Here is a 17,670-nt window from a genome sequence, read left to right on the forward strand (position 1 = left end):
CTCATTCAATCATACTGTATGCATTCCCTTAGCAACCGGTCAACACACACACACACACACACACACACACACACACACACACACACACACACACACACACACACACACACACACTCTTCAGGCTCAGATTCCTGTACCCACAAGGACACACTAAATCATTCTGGCTGAAATATCTGCACCCTTTTCAACCAGGTAAAACATGAGCATGCAGACGTTTGTACGCATACGTGGCTTTAGCAGTTTTTATTATGTATAATATGTTGTCAGAATCAGTTAATGAGCATAAAACAGCAAGGTCACAGATTGTTCATGCAGTCACAGAGAAATGCAAAGAGTGATCTAATCCTCAGGTGTGTATGTGTGTGTGTGTGTGTGTGTGTGTGTGTGTGTGTGTGTGTGTGTGTGTGTGTGTGTGTGTGTGTGTGTGTGTGTGTGTGTGTGTGTGTGTGTGTGTGTGTGTGTGTGTGTGTGTGTGAGTGCGTATGTGTGTGGTGGGCTCATGCATTTTAATTCAGCTCTTATTAAGTATTAATGGACGCTCCCACAACACACACACACACCCACACAAACAGAAAGAGAGTCCTTTAGGAACGCCTGAAAACACAGAACTCAAATGTGCTGTGTTCTTTATCTTTCCACCTCTCTCTCTCTCTCTCTCTCTCTCTCTCTCTCTCTCTCTCTCTCTCTCTCTCTCTCTCTCTCTGAATCTCACTGTTGTGTCTGTAAACTTGTTTTACAGTACATCTCAAATGTCTGCTTCTGTAATATAGAGACTAGCAGATATATACTCACTAAAGGATTATTAGGAGCAACTGTTCAATTTCTCATTAATGCAATTATCTAATCAACCAATCACATGGCAGTTGCTTCAATGCATTTAGGGGTGTGCTCCTGGTCAAGACAATCTCCTGAAGTCCAAACTGAATGTCAGAATGGGAAAGAAAGGTGATTTAAGCAATTTTGAGCGTGGCATGGTTGTTGGTGCCAGACGGGCCGGTCTGAGTATTTCACAATCTGCTCAGTTACTGGGATTTTCACGCACAACCATTTCTAGGGTTTACAAAGAATGGTGTGAAAAGGTAAAAACATCCAGTATGTGGCAGTCCTGTGGGCGAAAATGCCTTGTTGATGCAAGAGGTCAGAGGAGAATGGGGCGACTGATTCAAGTTGATAGAAGAGCAAATTTGACTGAAATAACCACTCGTTACATCCGAGGTATGCAGCAAAGCATTTGTGAAGCCACAACACACACAACCTTGAGGCGGATGGGCTACAGCAGCAGAAGACCCCACCGGGTACCACTCATCCCCATTACAAATAGGAAAAGAGGCTACAATTTGCAAGAGCTAACCAAAATTGGACAGTTGAAGACTGGAAAAAGGTTGCCTAGTCTGATGAGTCTCGATTTCTGTTGAGACATTCAGATGGTAGAGTCAGAATTTTGCGTAAACAGAATGAGAACATGGATCCATCATGCCTTGTTACCACTGTGCAGGCTGGTGGAGGTGGTGTAATGGTGTGGGGGATGTTTTCTTGGCACACTTTAGGCCCCTTAGTGCCAATTGGGCATCGTTTAAATGCCACGGCCTACCTGAGCATTGTTTCTGACCATGTCCATCTCTTTATGGCCACCATGTACCCATCCTCTGATTGCTACTTCCAGCAGGATAATGCACCATGTCACAAAGCTCGAATCATTTCAAATTGGTTTCTTGAACATGACAATGAGTTCACTGTACTAAAATGGCCCCCACATTCACCAAATTCTCAACCCAATAGAGCATCTTTGGGATGTGGTGGAATGGGAGCTTCGTGCCCTGGATATGTATCCCACAAATCTCCATCAACTGCAAGATGCTATCCTATAAATATGGGCCAACATTTCTAAAAAAAATGCTTCCAGCACCTTGTTGAATCAATGCCATGTAGAATTAAGGCAGTTCTGAAAGCGAAAGGGGGTCAAACACATTATTAGTATGGTGTTCCTAATAATCCTTTAGGTGAGTGTATATTAGTTATACTGATAGACTGAACTTTTGCTATTTTGAGTGTTTTTTCTCCCTAAATTGATGATATGCAATGCTATAAATATAAAACATTCTATATATACACTACTGTTCAAATGTTTGGGGTTGGTAAGATGTTTTAATATTTTTGAACATTGGTTATGCTCACTAGGCTGCATTTATTTAATCAAAAATACAGTAAAAACAGTAATATTGTAAAATATGTTAACAATTGAAAATAACAGTTTTCTATTTGAATATTTCTTAAAATGTAATTTATCCTTGTGATGGTAAAGCTGAATTTTTAGCATCATTAGTGTTCAGTGTCTTCGGTCTTCAGTGTCATGTGATCCTTCTGAAATCATTCTAATATGCTGATTTGCTGCTGGTAGTTACAGTGACAAATTCAATCTAAATTATGTGTGTGTGTGTGTGTGTGTGTGTGTGTTTGTGCCACTGTGTGTGTGTGTGTGTGTGTGTGTGTGTGTGTGTGTGTGTGTGTGTGTGTGTGTGTGTGTGTGTGTGTGTGTGTGTGTGTGTGTGTGTGTGTGTGTGTGTGTGTGTGTGTGTGTGTGTGTGTGTGTGTGTGTGTGTGTGTGTGTGTGTGTGTGTGTGTGTGTGAAGTGAACTGGCAGTGAAATCTGTCTTCATTACAGTTACATTATATATCTTTTATATACATTATTTATATATATATATTCACACAGGCATCAGAGATCAAAATGTGCATGGATAAACATATACAATATAATATTAAAAAGAGAATGACCAAACCATCAGTTATCAAAAATGAAAAAAATATTTGTTTGAGGAAAGACCATTCAAAAGACATATAACGGGTAAAAAATACAGACAGCCCGACGGCAACAGTTCAAAAGCAAACAAATAATACTGAATATCATAACACTTTCGATGAAAGCACTATAAAACATCTGAAGCTTTATGTTGTGGACATTACAGGAAAGTTATTGCTTTAGGAAATTAATTCTCTGTTGTGGCTTTATACTTACACTATATGACCGTTCAACATATCCCATTTAAGCTTATTGTCAAGAACACCAAGATATTAATAATGCGACTGATAGTATTGGCTGCCTATTAACTAAAACATAATTTCTACTCTAAAAAAAATGAACCATGCCAAGATGGGACCTGCAACTCTGAACGATGTCTACCTATCTAACAGAGGACCTGTGTGTGAACAGTGAAGTGAACTGGCAGTGCAGTCTGTCTTCATTTTATAATTTTTTGTATATATATATATGTGTGTGTGTTTGTGTGTTCACACAGGCATCAGAGATCACAATATGCATAGATAAACATATACAATATACAATAAAAAAACAATGACAAACCCCATCAGTTATCAAAAAAAAAAAAATTTGCTTGAGGAAAGATCATTTAAATCTACAACGGGGTAAAAATACAGACGGACACAGTTCAAAAGCAGAGGCGAGAAGACGCCTCTTATCATTCTTAATATTATTTTTATAATATTATTTTTCTTATTTAACACTCTCTCTTCATAGATACTTTCTATGCTTTGTTATGCAGTCCCTAACAATTTACTTGCCATTGTTATGTGCCATTGCACACACACAATGTCTATATTACTACCATATACATGTCTATATTACTAACAGAGCAGTATCGCTCCACACTGGCCAAGAGGGGACTCTCTGAACGATTTCTATCCAACCAAGTGGGGACTGTGTGTGTGTGTGGGTGTGTGTGTGTGAAGTGAACTGGCAGTGAAGTCTGTATTCATTACAGTTACATTATATATATTTTATATACATTATTTATATATATATTCACACAGGCATCAGAGATCAAAATATGCATAGATAAACATATACAATATAATATTAAAAAGAGAATGACCAAACCATCAGTTATCAAAAATTAAAAAATTAAATTTGAGTAAAGACCATTTGAATCTGTTTTTCATTCAACGTGTAAAAATACAGACAGCCCGACGGCAACATTTCAAAAGCAGAGGCGAGGAGACGCCTCTTATCATTCTTAATATTATTTTCTTATTTAACACTCTATCCTCAGAGATACTTTCTATGCTTTGTTATGCAGTCCCTTTAGGGATTATGACAGAAAATAGCTCTTTAAGGTAACAATTTCTATGATTTAATGCAGAATAATGATTTTATTAATCAAAATGAACTCGGTCCCCAGTCAGATGGTAACGAACGATACCAGTTTGGCTGCTTTGTACATTTCTTGCCATCACAAACACACTGTAAAGATTTCGGAGGTCAATCTCAAAATGTTATGTGGACTTGCTGCACTGAACATTTTTAGTTGGTTCAGTTGATATATATGAAGTAGGGATGTTCATTTAGCGTATAGCGAGCATTATGAATGAATTATGCATAATGATAATATACATTTTATTATACATAATTAAAACTGCTAAAGCCACGTATGCGTACAAAAGTCTGCATGCTCATGTTTTACCTGGTTGAAAAGGGTGCAGATATTTCAGCTAGAATGATTTAGTGTGTCCTTGTGGGTACAGGAATCTGAGCCTGAAGAGTGTGTGTGTGTGTGTGTGTGTGTGTGTGTGTGTGTGTGTGTGTGTGTGTGTGTGTGTGTGTGTGTGTGTGTGTGTGTGTGTGTGTGTGTGTGTGTGTGTGTGTGTGTGTGTGTGCGACTGTGTGTGTGCGACTGTGTTTGTGTGTGTGCGACTGTGTGTGTGTGTGTGTGTGTGTGTGTGTGTGTGTGTGTGTGTGTGTGTGTGTGTGTGTGTGTGTGTGTGTGTGTGTGTGTGTGTGTGTGTGTGTGTGTGTGTGTTAGCGCGCGCGACTGCGTGTGTGTGTGTCAGTGATGCGCGGGTCAATGTATAAACAACCCGCACCCGACCGACGTTTTCAACTAACCGCCCGCAACTCAGACCGCAAAAAAAAGTAAATATTGTACCCGACCCGCTTCCTGACCCGCATTTTTTTAAAAGTAGTCAGTGTTGTGCAAGTTACTTCAAAACTGTAATACATTATACATTACTTGTTACTGTTATTTAAAAGTAATTCATTACCCTTCAATATTACTGTCTCAGAATTGCAATGCGTTACATTATCCTGTATTACTTTTGAGTTACTTTCACCAAAATAGCTATACAGTAGTATACCTTATTATTCTAAGGCTGTAACGATATGCGATATGAAACCGAAATCGCGACACTCAGATCCACGAACCTGATCAACTCCAAGAGTTATCCTTCCCGTCCAGATCCAATGCTACCACATCTTTAAATTACTGTTAGTACATTTACATTTTACATTTACTTTTATTCATTTAGCTGACGCTTTTATCCAAAGCGACTTACAATTGTTCATGTGTGTATGTCAGAGGTCGCACGCCTCTGGAGCAATTAGGGGTTAAGTGTCTTGCTCAGGGACACATTGGTGTCTCACAGTGGATTCGAACCCCGGTCTCTCACACCAAAGGCATGTGTCTTATCCACTGCGCCATCACCACCCCCAAACCACCCACCACCCCCCACCCCCCACCCCCACCGCCACAAAACTAGTTGAGGATAAATTATTTAAAATTGGGGAATTCCAGCGTTATGGGCGTGACATTTGCAGTCAAAATCTGAAATATAAATTCTCAGAAAATGCATTTAATAGGATACCAATATATTGAAACGTCTGTTTATCCATAGGCTACCCCTTAAAGGAGTCCAGACATTAGAAAAATATCAGTCTACACATGCGTTTTATATTTAATATGAGGGCAACCACGCATTCATGCATGACAAAACAAATATTTAACTTTTAGGAGGCAAAATATTTTTTTGTAATTCTGTGAATTACACTGCGCAAATCAAAAGTAATACTCCCCACCGGATGAAGAAGGGTTGGCTCTCCACAGAACATAAAATATTCATTTTATTTTATTTTTCGTGTTCGCATTTATGAGGAAAAAACAATGTAATGACGTGACAGTTCTCCGTTACGGACGTGACCGCTCTGAAGCGGCACTAAAAGACTGTTTTAAAACTTTCACAGAGACCTCAAACAGAAGACACAAAGCCTTTCTTTAAAGTGAATTTCGATTTGTACTAATTGTATCTTAATTTTAATCAATGTTTCATCAACCAATTGCCTGGATTTAATAAAGAAGTAAATATAGCAGACAATAGATCACAACATGGAGGCGCCTGCGCGAGCGTGTCTCATAAATTAACCAAAACTCAGCATATAAGGCAGCCTACTTCACAGACCTGAAAAATATATTTCAATCTATATTGAAATGTCTCGAAAGAAAACTAACTGCTCTCTGCTTAGCCTATCTGTATGAAATGTGCATTTCTCTCTGGTGCATTCACTACTGCGAAGATCACGAGGCAGCAACGTCAACTTCATCTTTATTAATAAACAATTAAAATGTCTCCTTGCTATATTTGATATATTCATAATCATTCATTGCTTTTGCCGGTTCTTTGTGACAGCTTTTAAGTGCTTTATCGCCAGCGCCGCCGCCCTTACATCATGTTGTTACGTGAACACGTCACCACTGAATCAAAAACATGATTGCGTGATGAAACCATGGAAAATACCACATAAACATGTGTGTGTGTGTGTGTGTGTGTGTGTGTGTGTGTGTGTGTGTGTGTGTGTGTGTGTGTGTGTGTGTGTGTGTGTGTGTGTGTGTGTGTGTGTGTGTGTGTGTGTGTGTGTGTGTGTGTGTGTGTGTGTGTGTGTGTGTGTGTGTGTGTGATTTACTAATTTTACAGCAGTGGTTTCTGTTTATCTTCATTCAGCTCATTATAATGAGATTAAACTACAGCTGACCTGCACTAATGTAACATCTAGTCTGGAAGAAGTCAGTTACAAACAGATCAATAACATCAAAAAACACAAACATGAAGAAACAATTTTTCAGGATTGGTTCGATTTTTATCTCAAGCGTCACAAACACAAACTCACATGCAACGCACCAGGCATCTCACATCTCTCTGACAGCACAGATGTGTTAGAGCCGTGTGACAGACGCACTTCAACAGAAAACAGAGCTGCTAGGACAGCAAGGAAAAGTGACAGGAAATAAATATAGCAAAGGACTTTGGGTGGTTGTGTTTGTGCCGTACTTCAAGGATTCATTTGCTGGAAAATGTCCTCATGTTAGCTATCGGTCATTGACCATGTGGACATCTGGACAAAGTCTGCTAAAAGGTTCTCGTTCTCTAAAGGACTAATTACTCTTGATGAGATTCAATAATGCAAAATAATGTCCAAAAGTTGTATCATAATGTGGTCAACTAGTATTTTATAATATTTAACTATATTATATATAATATAATTTTTTTTCTTAGTTTTAGTCAGTTGGAATTCTCCTTTCATATTTCTAGGCAAATGTGTGGACAAATTTGCTATACAGTAAGATGTCTTTAGAAGTTAGAATTGTCAAAAACTACTTTTGAGACTCATAAAGAGACTAAATAATGCCTTAAAAATCCAAAAGCTGTGTTTTATGGTCAGGGCAAGTCCTTTTTATAATTGATTGTATGTTCTATAGTTATATATGGAATAAGCCTAATTTAAGAGCAAGAGAAGCCTGTCAAAAGACTGTCTGTCAGAAGTCTGTCAAATCTGTCAAAAACTCTTTTTATGGATGTTCTCAGAAGGAAAATGGATCATAAAGAGACTAATTAATGTCCAAAAGTATTTTAGGGTCATGGCTAATATATGTTTATAATATAAAAAGTAGAAATGCAAGTTATATAATTATAATTGGCTTAATTTAAGAGCCAGAGAAGTCAATTAGACATTGTCAAGCAGGTAGTTTGTGAAATAGTGTGTAAGTTTATAATAGTGCAAATTTTTTCAGAAGTTAGCTGAGTGTATAAAAAAAGTAATTTTAGTGACATTCTTAATGGACAAATTACTCTTAAAGAGATTAAATAATCTCCAAAAGTTGTAATTTATGGTATATATATATTTTATTTTTAATTAGTCAATTACATAAGTTTGTTTTTATGAACTAATTTTATTGACTGTGTTTCTTATAGTAATACATAGAATTTGCACAAGAAGCGAGCTACTGTAAATATCTCAAAAACATTCACACAAGAAAAAAATGGCTCCTAAAGTCACTAAATAATGTCCACATTTTTGTAATTCAGGGTTAAAGCTAGTATATAATATAAACAGTAGAACCTATAGTTGTAAAATTACAATGGAGCAAGACAAATGCATGTCGTTTTAAGTTTGTGTGAGTTTCTTGTCGTACTTTAAGGACAATTCTTAAAAAATGTCCTCAGGAGTTTGCTAAATCTGTCAGGAATTAGGTAAACGTGTCTGTGTGTGCGAGTGTGGTCTGCAGGAGTGCTCAGCGGTGATCGTGAGTTTAAGGACTCTCTGTGGATGTTTAGCTCAGGCTCAGAGGAGATGTTAGAGTGGATCGATTCCCTGAAAGAGACTCTGAGAGAGGATGTATCAGCCTGAGGAGAGAGACATTACTGGATAGATGAGGGAAAATCTACGAGGGCGATGATAGAAGAGACCGAGAGAGTGTGAAATAGTGCCAAAACGATGAGGAGAGCATGGAGGTGAAAGAGAAAGAGATGACCACCTGATGTGGAAAAGAAGAGTAAATTCATAGCTACAGATAATAAGATGGCTGTGTGTGGGCAGTCAGGTTTTGCTCTCTTTGTGGGGACCAAATGTCTTCATGCAGAATATAATAGCTGAAGAACTTGCAGAACCTGCATCATGGTCTCCTCATCAAATGTTGCATTGATCATGTAAAAACAAATTGGCAGAAGTATAGGGTTAAATTACGGTTATAATAGTGATTACTAAAGTATTTAGGCCTAAATTAAAAATGTATTTGTTTGAATGTCATCTAAAATGTCCATCCATTTGGATTACATGGTTTAAGCAAACTAATAAACTTAATGTGATGCAGTTGTCAGTCAATCATAAATGTCTAAAAAACAATCATAACATAGTTTATCATTAATTATTTGCATCAAATTATAAAATTTGAGCTTATTTAATTAATAATTAAAATGTATTGTTACAATTGTGAATATGTTTAAATATGGGTAGCTGTGGAACAAGCAATATTCAGTTTATCATAAATATAAGGGATAAATATATATAAACCTTGTTATCGTGCAGTTAAAACACATTCAGTTATTTAGTACTTTTACAGAAATCTTATGTTCCCTTTCGTAGTCACTCCGAGTTACGTCGGATGACGACGAATGGGGGTTTCGCCTAGAAAGCCAATCATCTTCGTGTATTATAAAACGAGCCAATGGCGATGAAATGCCATGGGTCTGCGGAATTTGCATAGCGTAACTCCGCCCCACCTCGTGGGTATAAAAGGAGGACGCTCGGCAACATGCAGATATGTTTTCGCTTCGGAGCCAAGAGCTTCTCTTCACTCCACAAGCCAATCCTGACTTCATCTTCTGTGACGAGCGAACTCTCCGGTGTTGGTGTGACGGCGGTACCCAGCGAGTTCACATTGCCTGCGATCTGAGCAGTGATCTGCCAGTCTGTGTGTTTCTCCCTGGTCGCCTCAGCATCGCTGAGTTTTTTCTCTAAAAGAGCTGCACGTGGCACGTCTTTTTAAAGATGTCTCGCCCGTGTTCTTCTGGGTGCGGTCGTTTCCTGTCTTCCTTTGATGGGCACAATCGCTGCTTTGCGTGTTTGGGCTTAGAGCACGCTAAAGCAGCGCTTGTGGATGACTCATGTTCCTTCTGTGGGAACATGGCCATCGCAACACTGAGGTCTAGACTCAATGATCTCATTCGGGAGAGAGTCCCCTCATCCACACCCCGATCTACATCCTCCACGAGAGGCTGTACTTCGGCTGGTGGACAGGGTGATCTGAGGGTTACGGTGTGGGACAATCCGACGATGCGTCCTCGGACCACGCCCCCCTCTACAGTGTTGCAACCCGCGAGTGCCGCGGTGATTCTACCGGGTTCATCCTTCGATGCCCCGCGTGTTTCATTCGGCGCTCCAGAGGAAGACTCGATGTCGATCGCGGCATCACAAGGCGGGCAAGAGTCATCGGGAAGTGACGATGCGGCTGCGTTGCCTCCTTCTGGAGCTCCAGCGTTGCCCGTATCAGATCCCGAGATGACGGCCATGCTCTCCCGGGCCGCCGCGAGCATCGGGCTTGAGTGGAACCCTCCGCCCTGCCCTGAGCGCTCGCGGTTGGATGATTGGTTTTTGGGTGCGGCTGCCGCCTCACGGCCACAGCCAACCCCAATGCCATTCTTCCCGGAGGTGCATGAGGAGTTGACGAAATCATGGAAGGCTCCCTTGACCTCCCGTGTACGTTCGTCAGCTTTCTCCGCTTTTCCTCCCCTCGATGGGGCAGCCGCCCATGGGTACACTGGGATTCCCCCGGTTGAACGCTCTGTTGCCATGCAACTATGTCCTCAGAGTGCTTCATCTCGTGGTAATCCTAAGCACCCGTCCAAGGCCTGTAGATTCTCGTCCACCTTAGTGGCGAGGTCTCACAGAGCTGCAGGACAGGCGGCTGCCGCTCTGCATGCGATGAGCACCTTGCAGGTCTACCAGGCCCAGCTGCTCAGAGATATGCACGAGGCGGGGACTGACCCAGGGCTCTTCAATGAGCTTCGTGCCGCCACTGACCTCGCTCTCCGAGCGACGAAAGTGGCCTCACGCTCCCTGGGTCAGGTGATGGCCACCTCTGTGGTCCAGGAGCGTCACCTATGGCTGAACCTGGCTGATATGCGGGACGCCGAGCGTACCCGTCTGCTCGACGCCCCCATATCCCAGGCCGGCCTCTTCGGCGGAGCGGTTGAGGACTTTGCCCAGCAGTTCTCAACCGCACAGAAGCAGTCTGAGGCGATTAAACATATTCTGCCCCGACGGCCTGCTGCTGCCTCCACCCAGCCGTCGGTACAGACACCTCAGACTGCTCGCCGCCGAGGGCGCCCTCCTGTGGCTCCCTCCCCTCCCGCACGGCCCCAGCAGCAGCCTTCACCCGGGCCGCGTCGTGGAGGAGGCCGCAGGAAGGCGCCACAGCCCTCTCCAGCCCCGCGCCCCGCTAAACGCCAGGCTAAGCGGCGCTCCTGAGACGGGCTGCTCAGTGATGGTGTCGGTTTTTTCCCAGGAGGTGGTTGCAGGCCCCCTCCTTCCCCCGGCGGAGGGCCGGGGGAGAATCTTTTGTTCTCCCGCTGCCCACCCACGGGTGGGCAGTACCCTATTATGGTCAAAGAAAGAATCAATACACCCATCACTGAGCACACAGAGCCGGTTGACAGTGCGCGACGCCCCCGGGCCTCGCCGCTCTCATCCCCCTCTGTCACAGAGTTCTCGGACCGCAGTGTGTGCCGCCTCCGGGCCTCGCCACTCCCGTCCCCCTCTGTCCCGGAGGGTGCGGGCGACAGTGTGTGCCGTCTCCGGACCTCACCACTCTCGTCCCCCTCTATCGCCAGACCCCTGGCAGAGCAGACCCCCGTGGAACGCTGGTCCTTCCCTGGTCTCCTCTGTCAGGACGCGGAGCATGACCGCGCCCCCGCTCCGGGCCGCTTTGCCACCCTCGCCTGGGCTGGTCACTCCGCTTCGCTGCCCCTCCGGGGGGACGCCTGTGGTTCGTATGACCCCGCTGGTTCAGTATCTGACAGCTTGGTTGGAGCTTCCCAGCCTTTCTCGCTGGGTCGCCAGAACTATCAGGCTCGGCTATGCGATTCAGTTCGCACGGTCTCCTCCCCGCTTCAGGGGAGTTCGCTTCACTATGGTCGGTGGCAATGCCCCTATCATGAGAGCGGAGGTTGCTACCCTGCTGGCGAAGGGTGCAATCGAGACTGTCCCTCCAGCCGAGATGAGGTCAGGGTTTTACAGCCCGTACTTCATTGTCCCCAAGAAATCCGGTGGGTTACGGCCGATCCTGGATCTGCGCGTCTTGAACCGCTCCCTTCACAGGCTGCCGTTCAAGATGCTCACGGCCAAACGCATTTTCGAATGTGTGCGGCCACGGGATTGGTTTGCAGCCATAGACCTGAAGGACGCCTACTTTCATGTCTCCATCTTACCTCGACACAGACCGTTCCTACGGTTTGCTTTCGAGGGGCAGGCATACCAGTACGCGGTTCTCCCCTTCGGGCTAGCCCTGTCTCCTCGCGTCTTCACGAAGATCGTCGAGGCTGCCCTTGTTCCCCTTCGGGAACACGGGGTTCGCATCCTGAACTATCTCGACGACTGGCTGATCCTAGCTCACTCTCGAGACCAGGTTTGCGAACACAGGGATCTTGTGCTTCGGCACCTAGCCCGTCTGGGCCTTCGGGTCAACTGGGAGAAGAGCAAACTCTGCCCCGTGCAGAGGATCTCTTTTCTCGGTATGGAGATCGACTCGGTCGCCATGTCCGCGCAGCTTACGAGCGAGCGCGCACACTCGCTGCTGACTTGCCTTCGACAGTTCGATGGCAAGAGTGCGGTCCCACTGAAATTGTTTCAGAGGCTCCTGGGGCATATGGCATCCGCAGCCGCAGCAACGCCGCTCGGATTGCTTCATATGAGACCGCTTCAGCTGTGGCTTCGCGATCGAGTCCCGAGGTGGGCATGGCATCACGGCACGTTCCGAGTCCCAGTGACTCCGACCTGCCGTCAGTCCTTCACTCCGTGGAGGAACCTCAGCTTTCTACGGGCCGGAGTTCCCCTAGAACGAGTTTCCAGGCATGTTGTTGTCTCCACAGATGCCTCTTCCACGGGTTGGGGCGCCATGTGCAACGGACATGCTGCCGCGGGCTCCTGGACAGGACCCCAGCGCCTTTTGCACGTCAATTGCCTCGAGTGGCTGGCAGTACGCCTTGCCCTGCACCGTTTCCTCACGTTGCTCAGGGGTCAACACGTACTAGTCCGTTCAGACAATACCGCGACTGTAGCGTACATCAACCGTCAGGGTGGTCTACGCTCCCGCCGTATGTCGCAACTCGCACGCCACCTCCTCTTATGGAGTCAGAAGCACCTGAGGTCCCTTCGTGCTATCTACATTCCGGGAGATCGGAACTTTGCAGCCGACGAGCTGTCACGGTTTCGGCCCATCTCCGGCGAATGGAGACTCCATCCCCAGTCGGTTCAGCTGATTTGGGACCAGTTCGGGGACGCACAGATAGATCTGTTTGCCTCTCACGACTCGACCCATTGCGCGCTGTTCTATTCCCTGACCGAGGGCTCTCTCGGCACGGATGCACTGGCGCACAGCTGGCCGCGGGGCCTACGCAAGTATGCGTTTCCCCCAGTGAGCCTTCTCGCACAGACCTTGTGCAAGATCAAGGAGGACGAGGAGCAGCTCATTCTGGTTGCGCCGTATTGGCCCACCCGGACCTGGTTCTCCGAACTGGTGCTCCTCGCGACAGCACCTCCTTGGCCAATTCCTCTGAGGAAGGATCTCCTTTCTCAGAGACGGGGCACCCTTTGGCACCCTCGACCCGATCTCTGGAGGCTCCACGTGTGGCTCCTGGACGGGACGAGGCAGGTTTGAGTACCCTGCCACCAGCGGTGGCGGCTACCATCACTTCCGCTAGAGCATCGTCCACGAGACATGTCTATGCGTTGAAGTGGAACCTCTTCGTCAACTGGTGCTCTTCTCGTCGAGAAGACCCCAGGAGGTGCTCGATCTCTGTCGTGCTTTCCTTCCTGCAAGAGGGGTTGGAGCGAAGGCTGTCTCCCTCCACCCTGAAGGTGTATGTGGCCGCTATCGCCGCATATCACGAAGCAGTTCAAGGTAAGTCTCTGGGGAAGCACGACCTGATCGTCAGGTTCCTGAGAGGAGCGAGGAGACTAAATCCTCCTCGTCCTCCTCTCGTTCCCTCTTGGGACCTCTCAGTGGTCTTAAATGCCCTGCAGAGGGCTCCCTTTGAGCCTCTGCAATCAGTGGAGCTTAAGTTCCTGTCTATGAAGACAGCGCTCCTGGTTGCATTGGCCTCCATCAAGAGGGTAGGGGACCTGCACGCATTCTCCGTTGACGAAGCGTGCCTGGAATTCGGGCCCGGTCACTCTCACGTGATCCTGAGACCCCGGCCTGGATATGTGCCCAAGGTTCCCACCACTCCCTTCCGGGACCAGGTGGTGAACCTGCAAGCGCTGCCCCGGGAGGAGGCAGACCCAGCCTTGGCACTGCTCTGTCCAGTACGCGCTCTCCGCGCTTACGTAGACAGAACGCAGTGTTTCAGGACCTCAGACCAGCTCTTTGTCTGTTATGGTGGGAGACTGAAGGGAAAGGCTCTCTCAAAGCAGAGGTTGTCTCACTGGATAGTGGACGCCATTGCTTTGGCTTACCAACAGCAAGGCCGACCGTGCCCCCTTGGTGTGACAGCCCACTCCACCCGGAGTGTGGCTTCCTCTTGGGCTCTAGCGCATGGCGCCTCGCTGGCAGACATTTGTAGAGCTGCAGGCTGGGCGACACCCAACACATTCGCCAGATTCTATAATCTCCGAGTGGAGCCTGTGTCCTCTCGTGTACTCGCTTCAGTCAGCTAGTACTGGACCCGCTCAGGTGTCTTCGCTTGCTCGCCTTTCCACTCCACGGACTGGATACGTGCGATTATTCCTCAGGTGAGCCTTCCTCTCTGAAGCCCTGAGTTCCTCCAGCACTGTTGATGCTGGCGCCAGTGTCTATTGCCTGGGCGTCGGCTAGGTGCCTCCGTGTGCATGGTTCCTCCCTGAGTAACCCCCACATGTGTATTTCTACTGTAAGCCTCCTTGAGCATGTGTCTTTCCCTTGGCAAGCCATCTTGCCCTCCTGGGGTTGAAAGTTGCCACCCCTCGGGCTGGTCACTCCAGTGTTCCTCCATATGTAGCCCTCCGGCCATATGTGTATCTTAAGTCCTCCCTACGGGTAGGCATGCTGCGGCATATCTCCTCTGAGATATGCTTCCCAGTGTACCTTGGTATTCCTGTGTTAAGTAGGACTCCTTCGTCTGTGCCAGTATCACGACAGGGGGATCAGACTTTTCGCAGGGCACTGGAAGACAGCTGTGAAGGTGGCGTGATTTCACGGGGACCCCCATTCGTCGTCATCCGACGTAACTCGGAGTGACTACGAAAGGGAACGTCTCGGTTACATATGTAACCCTCGTTCCCTGAGTAGGGAACGGAGACGTTACGTCTCCCTGCCACTTCCGCTGTACCGCTGGGTAGACGCCTGAGTTCAGTCTCGGCTCCTCAGCGAAGACATATCTGCATGTTGCCGAGCGTCCTCCTTTTATACCCACGAGGTGGGGCGGAGTTACGCTATGCAAATTCCGCAGACCCATGGCATTTCATCGCCATTGGCTCGTTTTATAATACACGAAGATGATTGGCTTTCTAGGCGAAACCCCCATTCGTCGTCATCCGACGTAACGTCTCCGTTCCCTACTCAGGGAACGAGGGTTACATATGTAACCGAGACGTTTCTTACTCATTTCATGTATGTATGACTGACAGATATGCATCACATTAAGTTTAAGTTTTTATATGTTAAAACTGTAATTCAAAAGGATTGGAAAATTAAAATTTTAATATTTTATATATACAAAATATGATGCTAGGATGTTGTGAGTGGTTGCCAAGGTGTTGCTATGTGGCTGCTAAGGAGATCTGAGTGGTTGTTAGAATGTTATGTAATTGCTATAGTGTTCAATATTATCAGAACTTATTAAATTTTGTCTGAACAGAAATTATGTTCACAATGTTTTTGTTTGCGCAAACATTCAATTGAATGGTTTATCACTTTAATGTACAGTATGCTGGTGTATTCTTGTGGAAACTAATTTCAGATGTACCTGAATTTAGTCTGATGTCCATTATAGTCCAATTGTGTTCTTATGAAGTTTCGCCACTAGGGGTCACGTGTTGCTCTGTTGTCCAGCACACAGACATTGAGTCCGTTGGCATAAAAGGCCACATCCAGTAGAGTTCATTCATACTGCTGTTTCTCCAGATTGCTGCAGCTCTTATGTCTTTTGATATATTGTCTTGCATTAGTGTAAATAGTGTATTATTTTTCAGTTCTGAAAGTTTGTGTCCTTTAACTGGATCAATAGTGCAGATGAGCGTATCAGAGATAGAGAGCAAAAGACAGAAAGAAAGAGGGAAAAACGTCTGTGTGATTTGGAAGCTCAATCATCGTTCTGTTAATTCACTCTGCAGTCGAAATTACATATTGATTTTTGCACAGAGCCATAGCATTAAACACATGCAGCGCTCCACTCTGTCTCCTGTATGACAGGCTGTGTTCCAAATAGCATAATATCATACTACTAACATTCTGCTATGTTTGCAGTATGTACTGTATATAATGCATGGAACCAGATTATGTATCCCACATTGTAAACATTTACCACATTGTTATACTGTATGTTGAGACGACTTGATTGAATGGTTGAATTGTTGTGGTTTGCTATTGCTGTGATGTCTCACCCTAAATTGAGGATAAGCAATACTATAAATATAAAACATGCTATATATACACCACTATTCAAAAGTTTTGAGTCGGTAAGATGTTTTAATGTTTTTGAACATTGGTTATGCTCACCAAGGCTGCCTTTATTTGACCAAAAATACAGTAAAAACAGTGATATTGTGAAATGTTATTACAATTTCAAAAAAACTGTTTCTATTTAAACATTTGTTAAAATGTAATTTATTCCTGTGATGCAAAGCTGAATTTTTCAGCATCATTACTCCAGTCTTCAGTGTCACATGATCCTTCAGAAATCATTTGAATATGCTTATGTGGTGCTCAAGAAACACATTTTTTTCATTATTATTTTCAGTGTTGTAGACAGTTGTGCTTCTCAATATTTTGGGTGGAAACCATGATAAATTATTTCATGATTCTTATGGAATGTTCACCATTTATAGAATGCATGATGAATATAATGCATCCTCGCTGAATAAAAGTATTAGAAAACAACCAAGCAAAAAACCTACTGTCACCAAACAGTAGTGTATATCTGTAAACAGTTTTGGTTATTTAACCAATTATCAGTCCGTCTTTACCGGAAATGCTTTTAAGATGTGTGTTTGAGAGAGACGTACAAGAAGTGCACTACATGTGTAATTAAACGTCAGCACACAAGTTCCACTGAAGGTGTGTTAGTGGGCCAAGAGACACTAACGTTTACTCACCACTGTTAGGAAACTAGGACACTAGTCCCAGCTGAGTCATGTCTGTGAGATACAGCTTCTAAAAGTGTGTGTGTGTGTGGTCTGTCAAAACTAGAGAGAGAGAGAGAGAGAGAGAGAGAGAGAGAGAGAGAGAGAGAGAGAGAGAGAGAGAGAGAGAGAGAGAGTAGCCAGATGCTATGCTGACCTTCTGAACAGTCTCAGATGCCCATTGAGAAATACTGCCATTAGAGCAGCCCTGTGCTGGGCTCTCTCTCTCTCTCTCTCTCTCTCTCTCTCTCTCTCTCTCTCTCTCTCTCTCTCTCTCTCTCTCTCTCTCTCTCTCTCTCTCTCTTTCTCTGTGTGTGTGTTTTTTACTCTGCTACATATGAGCTGGTGAGCTAATTGGTCCCAGTGGAACATCAGTTTTGTCATTTTTGTTGTTGTCAAAGCGACACGCGCACACAAAAACTCTCATTCCATTCCAAAACTTTCTAGGGCAAATTTTCATGGGCACGCCATGTGCGCATTTTACTACCGACAAATTATCATGACGCTTGTGATCT

General features: G+C 44.9%; 1 protein-coding gene across 23 annotated transcripts in view; it reads left to right on the plus strand.

Moving 5' to 3' along the window:
* Positions 1-17,670, plus strand: part of shank3a (SH3 and multiple ankyrin repeat domains 3a) — a 290,014-nt gene that overhangs the window by 128,597 nt on the left and 143,747 nt on the right. The gene's annotated exons all lie outside the window — the stretch shown is intronic.

This window comes from Siphateles boraxobius, unplaced genomic scaffold (genome assembly GCF_051911475.1).
Source record: "Siphateles boraxobius isolate OS27281-9 unplaced genomic scaffold, OSU_SipBor_1 31, whole genome shotgun sequence".
NCBI lineage: Eukaryota > Metazoa > Chordata > Actinopteri > Cypriniformes > Leuciscidae > Siphateles > Siphateles boraxobius.